This window comes from Hippocampus comes, unplaced genomic scaffold, assembly GCF_001891065.2.
Source record: "Hippocampus comes isolate QL1 unplaced genomic scaffold, H_comes_QL1_v1.1 scaffold124, whole genome shotgun sequence".
Lineage (NCBI taxonomy): Eukaryota > Metazoa > Chordata > Actinopteri > Syngnathiformes > Syngnathidae > Hippocampus > Hippocampus comes.
Genome location: NW_017805075.1, coordinates 1313265 through 1324789, shown reverse-complemented (window position 1 = coordinate 1324789; position 11525 = coordinate 1313265). Strand labels below are relative to the sequence as shown.

Below are 11525 nucleotides of genomic sequence, written 5' to 3'. Positions count from 1 at the left end.
TTAGCGGACTATAGTCACTCGTTTTACCAGCATGGATGCATTGAATACTTAATTTACCTTTCTAAAAAACTGTCGAATATCCATGCTGTCGACTCAACCTGACTTTCGGCAATGAACTGTCAGTTGTTGCGTTAGCATTTGATATGGCGATGGTGACAGACACGTCAAATGCTAACGCAACACCTGTTGCGTTCAGGAAACCTGGGAGATTTAACATTACAATAATGGCAGGGTATCGAAATATAATTTAAAATGGCCACATTCCATTGAATTTGATGCAATATATTAGCAAAAGTACAGGAAAAATAAATAATACTTTTTTTTAAATAATGCAATGAAATTATTTAGGGGGGCTAAAGACATTTTTAGGGAGGCTGAAGCCTCCCTAAAATAGGCCTAATGACGCCCATGGCTGTGAGTGATTATTTTTATTATCTTCTATACCAGTGTATTTGGATATATGATGTGTCAGTGAAAAAGATGATATGGGAGATTAATTTCTTCAGAGGGTGGTGAAACCGTGGCTATAATTGACAAAATAAAAAGACATGAGGAAAACTCAGACATAGTTAATATGCACAATGGCCAATTCATTAGCTGGGTTTATATTGCATTCGCATTTCTTTAATGTATTCAGGACACAAAGCACTCAGTGAATTATCGACAAGTAGCTGAACTTTAAAAGGCAAACTGTGGAGTAATTTCAGAAAACCCCAAGTGAAATATTTTTATGTCACCAGTGAAGTAATTAGACAAAATAAATTGAAGCATGAAAAAAAACCATCTTTTTCTTTCATAGTTTTGACAAAAGTAATCATTTTCCAGAAGTGAAACCCTGGCCAGAGACAAATCCAAAAGTGTGACGTCAATTCAAGAGCAACAATGGCACAGCTGAATGTGGAAAGTGCACAAAGCCAGTCAGAAATGATTTTTCAAACTTCTCTGAGGGGATCCAGGTATTTGAAGAGTTGGAGGAAGAGGAGGTTGTTGACACTATTTATTTTGGACCATACATGTAAGAACCAGATGCTCAGGATTTGGGAAATGTTGTGCCCAAACAACCGGACATGGAGCGGAGAAGAATGGTAAGCTATATAAGCTGCAGTTATTAGCCTAGCGTTCTTGTTTTCAATTCATAGTGGGTGCGTGTCCTACATGGTCATTGCTAAGGTATCGGTATTTCTGTTGCATTGTTGTCCACTCCGCACAATATATTTGCAGCCTTCTACAGCATTGTTAGTTCATTGTTAGCTGCAAACCATTACAGAGAATCTCATCCATGCAGTCATATTTTGAATGTTTTCGTATTGGACCATACATGTATGAGCCAGATGCTGATGATGCGGAAAATGTTGTGCCCTAATGGCCGGACATGGAGTTGAGATGAGACCCATCAGGACTGGAAGAACGCTAAGCTATTTCGTCCGCCGTTATTAGCCTAGCATTATTGTTTGCAATTCGATGCTGTGCCATGTTGTAAATTGCAGGCAATGGGATGACCTACTTGGTCCAAGTATTCCCGCTCGCACTGAGAGCACAGTGCTCTCAGGTCCTGTGCCTGCCACCCGTCCCTGGTCCGGTGGCGTAGGGCCTGTGGCCACCACCCATTTTTGTTCTGGCTGGGCAAGTTCTGCAGCTGCCATCCGTTCCTGTTTTGGTGGTCCACATCCTGTGGCCGCCATTTGCTCCTGTTCCAGCGGGGCACGTCCTGCGGCTGCCACCTGCCCCTGTTCTGGCACTGCACGTCCTGCGGCCACCACTGGGTGACTTTCGAACATCTGGGACCCGTCCGTTGTGGGGGAGGGGATGGGCACTGTCATAGTTCTGTTTGTTTGTTCTCTGAGTAGGTGGGATCGGAGGGTGCTTCCTCCAGCACCACACCTGTTTGTCATTGTCATCATCATCACCTGCCTTCTGAAGGACTGCCACGCCGACCACTTGCTGTCGGATCGTTGTGTTACTGTCATGTTGTTTTAATTGTGTTTTATCATCGTGGTGTGTTTTACTTCTTGGTGTTTTGTTGGTGTGCTGAGTTTTTTTGGTCTTTGTTGTTGCTTTCGATTTAGTTTTTCCAGAGTGCCCCAGAAAATGTTTTGATTGATACATTTCGTTTAGTACACCCTGCTTCTCCTGCCTCCCTGCTTTTGGGTCCTCTGCCGCGCACAAACATGCTTTCTACCGTCTTTGTTACCGATTTGCTTTACTGTTTGTTGTATATGTTAATTGCTCCATGTACAGCACTTTGTATGCAGCGACGGCTGTTTGAAAGTGCTCTATAAATACAGTTGAGTTGAGAATACCTGATCTTGACCTACAGGCAGTGCAGAGTAAAAAAAGTAGGCTTGACTTTGCATCCCGCAAAAACTGTCAAATGTTGACCAATTGAGTTTCATACAATGACCCTGAAGCCATCGATTTAATCTATCTTTTTTTTTTTTGTGTTCACGTGAGATTTTAGGACAATGATTTCTAGATTTTGTTTCAATTTTGGGGAAATTATGCAGGAAAACGAGGGCGAGATTTGGATAAACAAGCAGGAAATCGCAGCAGTTACACATTGACTTCCACTTGGAACACAACCTCAACACAAGGAGTACGTGACAACGGCAGGCATAGGAGTCTTCTATCTTGGAACGGGTGACAAAACCTGAGGTGAGATTCTTCTTAACTGCCAAAATGTCATTTCAATTTCATCATTAGGAGGCAGTGCAGGCAGTACTTCCATCATCAGTGTTCATTGATTTGACATCCTTTGTGATTGTATTGGGATGCATGAGAAAAACAAAACAAACAGGCCTGGCCTATAAACAAAGTACAGGTATGTTTGTTTCACAAGAATTGTTTGACTATCAGCCTAGCTCCTGTCACTCAGTGGTCACCACAGAGATTAACTTGCATGATATATTAAGCATAGTTTATACGTAATACACGTTACCCTAGCGACCCAACCACGACAGTGGCTGGGAGAGGAAGCATAAAGAATGATTGTCAGAAAAATAAAGCTCAGGAAAAACATTCATAGACTCCCACACTCCCCTGCAAAAAAATGGACCCCTTTTAGTGCTTGTCATTTTTTTATTTTCTGCACATAAATGTTCAGAGGTTTAACATTTGTAATTTAGAATTTGGGATTTAGGTTGTAAGTAGTTTATAAAATAAAATGAGTGTTTGTGTGTACGTGTCCATTTCAGCAATGGCACGATACCAAAGACTGGAATTACTGCTGGTGTGTTAGGCCACATGTTGGGGCGGGTATAATTCTGGTCTATCGCTCCGAAGGAAGCCACTGGATCAACATGAAAATTGTGGTGGAAGCACTTCACTCTCAAGGTCGTGAAATCACAGTGCTGTGAATCTCCACCAGCTGGCACATATTTGAGAAACAGCCCCACTACACCTCCATCACCATCACAATTTAGTTCAGCGCTTCTGTTTAGGCCAGCAGAGAAGTCTAACCGCTAACTACAATGCAAATATTTGTCAGGATTGCTCTTACATGGAAAATGAACATTGAGGGAGTCAAAGTTAAGCGTCATCCTCTGCTGGTGGAACGGGGGAGGTGAAACTACCACATTCAAACTAATTAATTAATTCACAAAATAAAATAAAACAAATTTAAAAGTGTCGAGAGGGGCACATGTTTCAGGGCTACAAACATGAAGATATAGTTGTGCATTTTAGTGAAGATTGCTTTTTTGAATGATGTTTTGAAATCTAATTTTAGTCTGGACAGAAACTGGTGTTGACAACAATAAAGTAGGGATTAAAAAATAGTCAGGGTTTTTTCATTTAAGACTGAATTTTTTTTTTTTAACATTAGGCCTAAATTATACCAATAGATTCAAAACTTAAGTCAGTAAACATCCATGTATTTATTGATTTATTTTTTGTTTTTCATTTTTATTTCTGCAATGCATTTTTCCTATTCAGCATTGTTTCCCATAATGACACAGGGTGTTGACTTCTGCATGCGCATACCCCATGGCATTATGGGAAACAATGTCCTCCATCCATCCATCCATTTTCCGATCCACTTATCCTTACAAGGGTGGCACGGGGGGGAATGCTGGAGCCTATCCCAGCCGTCTTCGGGCAGTAGGCGGGGGACACCCTGAACCGCGTGCCAGCCAATCACAGGGCACACATAGACAAACAACCATTTGTGCTCACAATCACACCTAGGGACAATTTAGAGTGTTTAATCAGCCTGCCATGCATGTTTTTTGGAATGTGGGAGGAAACCAGAGTACCCGGAGAAAACCCACGCAGGCACGGGGAGAACATGCAAACTCCACACAGGAAGGCCGGAGCTGGAATCGAACCCGATACCTCCGCACTGCAAGGTCGACACAGTGACCACCGGGCCGCCCGGGCTTACATTCATTTGCATTAATTTCAAACAACTGTAGGCAGTGCAGACTAAAAAACTATAGGTTCACTTTTGCAATCCACGTAAACTGACACGGCAAAGGTTATTTAACAAAGCCGACAAAAAAGTCTCTTGGAGTCCAATGCAAAATTTAACAGGAAGTCCGCCATTTTGAATTTATTTGAAGTTGGTGTTGCCTTACATCGAGTGATCATATCTTCTAAAGATTTCTCACATTTGATGATAGTGCAGGTATGAAGACATCCTTGTCGTTGCGGAGCAGAGATGTGTAACTGAGTGGAATTGAAGTGGATCTAGGTAGGACAGGAGAACAAAACCAATGTCTGCACTTATCAAAGGATGCTATCGCTTCTTCTTTACTTTCAAACTTTGCTTATAGCGGACGTGTGTGACATCATGCACGTGATCGCTGTGAGACTTTGATTCTCTCCTCTTTCATCTAAAACCGCTTCAAACAAGATTAGTTTTTGTAATTTTGTCATTGTTTTATGTTATGGGATGTGTTGTATTAGTGTCATTTTATGTTAAATGTTCTGCAAAGCGCTCTGTTAGAGCTGCAGCTGTTGTGAAATCGCGACATAAGTAAAGCTGTATGTATTTATGCGAATGTTGACCAATTGAGTTTCATGCAATGTCTCCAAAGAGATCAGTGCAATAATTTTGGGGGAAATAGTGTTGTGTTGTGTTTAGTATACACCACATTCAACAATGATTTCCAGATGTTTTGGAGGAAAGGAATTTGTGCTGGAAATCCAGGGGAGGAATTTAGACAAACAAGCAGGAACTGGGAGCAGTTTTACATTTACTTTCATTTGGAGCAAAACCCTAGCACAACAGTTCCGTGATAAAACTTGACACGGGAGACTTCTCTCTTGGAATGTTGACAAGACCTCAGGTGAGATTCTGCTTCACCGCCAAAACGTTGGATTTGTTTCATCGTTAATAGTCACCAATTACATCGTTTGTGATTTCAGTGGACAGCTTTAGGAAAACAAATGTGCTTTTTTTGTTTTTAATCCTTATATATATGTGTGTGTGTGTGTGTGTGTGTGTGTGTGTGTGTGTGTGTGTGTGTGTGTGTGTGTGTGTGTGTCTATAAACAGTGGTCACATCGTCTGCTCTCTTGGCTGTCCCTTTGCTGACTTCATTTCTAATTCGGTCAACCCGGCTACTCCTAAAGAAAACCTCAACATCTTCATTTCTGCCACCTTGGGCACTGCTTCCTGTCATTTCTTCGGTGCCACTGTCTCCAATCCATACATCACGGCCAGCCTTCACCACTACCTTTTAAACGTTCCCCTTCATCCTAGCAAAGACTCTCCTATTACATAACACCTCTGACAGTTTCCTCCATCCATTCCTACGAGCTTGGATCCACTTTTTCACCTTCTTACCACTGTCAACATTGCTCTGTAAGTGTATTTCAAGTGCTCCACCTTTGCTATCTCTTCTTCCTGTAGCCTCACTATTCCTCATTCACACCTCTTAATTACTCACATATATTGTCTCACTCTGGCTAATCTTCATTGCTCTCGTTTCCAGTGCATGCCTTCACCTTTCAAAATGCACCTCCACCTGCAAATTACAATGTGTTCTCCTAACATCATGGTTCTTGGGTATTCCAGTTTAACCTCATCTGTCAGCCTATCCACAACTTTTGAAAAGAGGAAGGGGCTTAGAGCTGATCCCTGATGCAGTCCCACCACTTTAAACTCCTCTGTCACATCCACAGCAACCTCACCACTGTTCTGTTGCCCTCGTGCGTGTCCTGGACAAGTTTTTTTCTTCTTTCTCGGGCAATGAAAAGATAGTAACTGAACTGCTCTGTTTGTCTTAGAGCCTCAATACATCAATCGGATGTTGGCAGTTGGGAAGATGGCATGTTTCATCTGATTAGTGTAGCAAGTACCATCGTAACATCAGTGTACTAAAACAGTTTATTCAAGACTTGTTTTCTTGTATAGGAAACCAAAAGAACAAATACATGATCTTCTATTGGATGTATTAAATTGACATAGTGTATGTATCCTCTTTTTCCGAATCACTGCCATACCCAATGCTTGTGAAGGCCTTTTTTTAAGCAGCCCTATATTACATGTATTCTATGTGATGAATTTTCCTACGACTTGCGAGGATGGTGGACCATACTGGACCTTGGTCATCCTCAACGAAGAAGGACTGAGGGCAATTCAATGAAAAAAAGGGGACTTCTTTAGAGCAACAAACTACAATAAATGGTTGAATAGATGGATGGACAGAAACCTTATTCATCCGGGGAGGGAAATTAGTTTATAAAAACTACCATAAACCAAGCAGTTTACCATTCTGTACCCTTAAGGGCAACTTAATTGATGGGAGGATCCACAATTTTTCGTCGGCGCAACTGGTCGTCAAATAGGACCGCAAACAACAATAAATGGTTGAATAGATGGATGGACAGAAACCTTATTCATTCGGGTAGGGAAATTAGTTTATAAAAACTACCATAAACTAAGCAGTTTACCATTCTGTACCCTTATGGGGAACTTAATTGATGGGAGGATCCACAATTTTTCGTCGGCGCAACTGGGGGGGTCAAATAGGACCACGCACCTCCTAACCAGATGGATGACGAAAATGCCAGTGCATTAAATGTACAGAATATTGCCTGCAAGCTGCCAATTGCCTATATCTGCTCTCGTATGTCGAATAGCTCGACATGTCTTTTGCTCCTCCATAGGTCGCCCTTTGTATCTCAGTGTTTATCTGGAACTACAGTGCAAGCAGTGAAGATAAGCTCTGTTTGCCTTTAAACCCTTCAAAAACTGACAATGCAAATGTTCCCCATGTGAGTTGAAGATTTTCAAACAATAACTTGGAAGATATCAGTGCAACAATTTAATTCAAAGTCCTTTCACGGTATCCAGATGAGAGTTGAAGATAATGATAGCCATGTGTTGTTTAGTTAGCGAGGACTTCATGCAGAAAATCTAAACCGGCGCTTTCTGGAGGGGTTGGGACAAACAAGCAGGACATTGGAGCAGTTACACATTGACTTGGAACACAATTTCAGTACAAGTGGTACATGATAACGGCAGACACAGGAATCTTCTCTCTCTCTGGATGAAAGACGTGAGGGGAGAATCTGCTTCACTGCCAATCTGTTGGATTTGTTTCATCATTGGTAGGCAGGCACTACTTTCATCATCAGTGAGCACCGGTTTTACGTCCTTTGTGATTTTGTTTGACTGCATTAGGTAGGGGGCAGCCCAGTGGTCGACTGGTTAGGTTCGATTACGGCTCTGGCCTTCCTGTGTTGAGTTTGAATGTTCTCCCCGTGCCTGCGTGGGTTTTCTCCGGGTACTCTGATTTCCTCCCACATTCCGAAAACATTCGTGGCAAGTTAATGGAACACTCTACTGGTAAATTGTACCTAAGTATGAATAGTTGTTTGTCTGTGTGCCCTGCAATTGTCAGCCAGTTCAAGATGTCTCCCACCTACTGCCCGAAGACAGCTGGGATAGGCTCCAGCACGACCCGCGACCCTTGTGAGGATAAAGCAAATCAGAAAATGGATGGATGGATGCATTAAGTAGACGTGACAAACAGGTCTTACGAATTAAGAGAGGGTTCTCATTTCTCAAGAGTGATTGTCTAAATATACTTGTTTGCTTGCTCTGGGAAACTGGGAACAAAATTGACAGAAATTTCTTCTCCTTCAACTTAATGCTTTCAATGACACTATTGATTTTTAGAATTTGACACTTCTGTTGACAGGAGGTTGTGGAATAAACCAAAAAGTTCATTTTACCCAAAAATGGGCCTATAAATAGCTAAAACAGAGAAAACGATCATGAGCTGCATCTCAAAAGTTGTTAGCGGTCAGCAGTATGGAATTGCAGCTTGCGATCAGAGCTGCTGCGCTATATCTTTGATTGTTATTATTATTATATATGTGTGTGTGTGTGTGTGTGGACAGGAGGTTGTGGAATAAACCAAAAAGTTCATTTTACCCAAAAATGGGCCTATAAATAGCTAAAACAGAGAAAACGATCATGAGCTGCATCTCAAAAGTTGTTAGCGGTCAGCAGTATGGAATTGCAGCTTGCGATCAGAGCTGCTGCGCTATATCTTTGATTGTTATTATTATTATATATGTGTGTGTGTGTGTGTGTGTGCGTGTGTGTGTGTGTGTGTGTGTGTGTCCTCTTCAGCAATGGCACCATACCCAAGCCTGGCACTCCTGCTGGTGTGTTTCACCTCTTGCTGGGGTGGGAAAATTCTGGTCTATCCTTGCGACGGAAGCCACTGGCTCAACATGAAACTTCTGGTGGAGGCGCTTCACTCTCAAGGCCACGAGATCACAGTGCTGCGAACCTCCACCAGCTGGTACGTATCTGAGAAGTCTCCCTACTACACCTCTATCACCATCATGCTGGAGCACTGGCAGAACATTGAGAGCCAAAACTACATGACCTCCTTCCTGGAGAGGTCCATCGAGATCCGGCGGCGCAGAGACTCCCTGTGGGCTTTTGTGGAGTTTTACAAGAACCTTTTCAGCCTTATTGGGGAGAACCAGGTGACTGTGGCAAACATGGTGGTCAGCATATTTGAAAATCAAACGCTCGTCAAGGAACTGAAAGAAAGTGGATACGATCTTTGTTTGACAGACCCGGCCTTTCCAGGTGGGGTGCTGGTTGCTCACTATCTGGACCTCCCCATGGTCTTTAACGTGCGCTGGCTTTTCAATGGAGAGGCGCACTTTGCCATTGCGCCGTCCCCTCTATCGTACGTTCCCACCCTGTTCTCCCATTACTCGGACAAAATGGACTTCTACCAAAGAATCAACAACATCATCTATCACGGCGTTCTGTTTTACATGTACCACTATGTGTCCAATCCGCCTTACCAGGCCGTGTGTGAGCGCTATTTCGGAGGTGACGTCAGCGCCATGTCTCTCATGCAGGGAGCCGATATCTGGCTGATGAGGGTGGACTTTACCTTTGAGCTGCCTCGTCCCACCATGCCCAATGTGGTCTACATTGGAGGGTTTCAGGGGAAGCCCTCCAAGCCTCTGCCGGCGGATCTGGAGGACTTTGTGCAGAGTTCTGGAGAACACGGAGTGGTGGTTATGACTTTCGGAACTATGCTGGGCGACCTCGGCCCTGAGTTATCCGAGATCATCGCCTCTGCTTTTGCCAGCCTCCCTCAGAAAGTCGTGTGGCGACATATCGGGAAGAGACCCGCCACTCTGGGGAACAACACCCTACTGGTGGATTGGTTGCCTCAGAACGACATACTGGGCCACCACAAGACCAAAGTCTTTGTAACCCACGGGGGCACTAACAGCATATACGAGGCCATCTACCACAGCGTCCCGATTTTGGGGATTCCGCTCATCTTCGACCAACATGACAACATGGTGCGAATGAAGGCCCGCGGCTGCGCCGAGACTGTAGACGTGGCGACGCTCGACGTGGAATCTTTCACCGCTTCGCTGAAGAACATTCTCGATCCCCAGAAACCTTACAAGCAGAACATGATCAAACTTTCCCAACTTCATCGCGACAAGCCCATGAAGCCCATTGATGCTGCCGTCTTCTGGATAGAGTACGTCATGAGGCATAGAGGCGCGGCACATCTGCGCACAGAGTCGTATAAGTTGCCGTGGTATGCCTATCATTGTTTGGATGTAATTGCAGTCCTCGCACTTTTCTGTTGTCTCGTCGTTGCATCAACTTGCGTTTTCTGTAGATGTCTTTGTAAGCATCTAGTAGGGGCCAAAAATAGCACTTTTAAATCTAAGAGAGAATAGATCCGGAAGCTCCTGGAAAGCAGTTTGGCACTTGTCACATTCACATTACGGCTTTTGGGAAGAGCGTATCCATGAGCTGTGCCGATATATTGTTTTAGTAGAAAGAAGCCATGCTGCAAATGCAGTGGAGGGCCGTGCATTTAGAACCGGGACTCAACCCAACTTAATCCACCTCTTAAATCACCACCATCACATTCCAGTTCTTGAAAATATAATGCCCAAAAATACAAGATAACACCTCACAATCGTGCCACCTCATCTGGTGTAGGTCACAATCCGTATTTATCTAATACCATAACAAAAACCGAAAACATTTAAATAAAAGACAGGGTACCTCCTAGAGACAGGAAAGACATTAGATAATGATTCATGCTTATGTATTAAGGTGTGCAGATCGCTACAGACACTTTTTGCTAGTTGAACCTAATCGCTAACGAGTTTTGCTTCAACTAACCAATCAGTGGACAGAAAAATAGGTGTTCCCGTGAACCAGCTCTCTGTGAGGCAAATTTGAAATCTGATTGGTTTTAAGAAGCAGTGTCATTAATTCCCAGTTAAGGAATCATGACACTCTCGTGTCCTGTGAGATCAACATGGGTGATGTGGGAAATTATCTAGTTTGACTTAATTGAGCTGAATAGTTGTTGTTGTTTTTTTTTTTTTTAACTGCAAATAATGAATCAATGTTTATATCAGCTACGTGCGGGGACAGGCAATACAATAAAATGCTTTTCTTTTAAATGGCTGAAAGTGCAATAAAGCTGCTGCCATTCACACAACAGAATAAATGGTATTTGCCTTTGAAAATATCAGCTTTGTGTTCAGTTAAACTGGCTCAGTTTTTATACGGAATCAATTCGTGAGTGAATTGAAATGAAATCATTTTGATTTCACTCTCCTGACGTGATATTTTTGTTTGGTGGGTTGCTGTGACATTTTGCTGATCTAAAATGTGCACTTGGGTCAATAAAAGTTGGAAAACACGGTTTATAAGTTCTATGGTCCGGCCTCGGTGATTGTGAAGGTCCTTGATGTCATGATCTATGTGGTTTTGTTTTTTACTTTTTTTCTGTGCATTTTCTCCGACTGCTTTGGTTTCTTCCCACATTCCAAAAACATGTGTGGCAGGTTAATGGAACACTGTAAATTGTCCCTAGGTGTGAGTGTGAGCGCGGATGTCGAAGTGTGCCCTGTGATTGGCTAGCAACCAGTTCAGGCGAGTACATATTCGGCGTTTGGCGGAAGCGACCTATGAATTTGTACACAGCCATTAAGCCTGTCCAAATTCCCCACGCTGCATGCGGTCCACAGAGGCTACAAGAGGAGGAGCCTTTCAAGGCT

At 43.1% G+C, this 11525-nt stretch overlaps 1 pseudogene; it reads left to right on the top strand.

The window, feature by feature from the left end:
* Positions 1 to 2529: 2529 nt before the first annotated feature.
* Positions 2530 to 11168, top strand: LOC109512961 (UDP-glucuronosyltransferase 2A2 pseudogene; annotated as a pseudogene).
* The last annotated feature ends 357 nt before the right edge of the window (positions 11169 to 11525 follow it).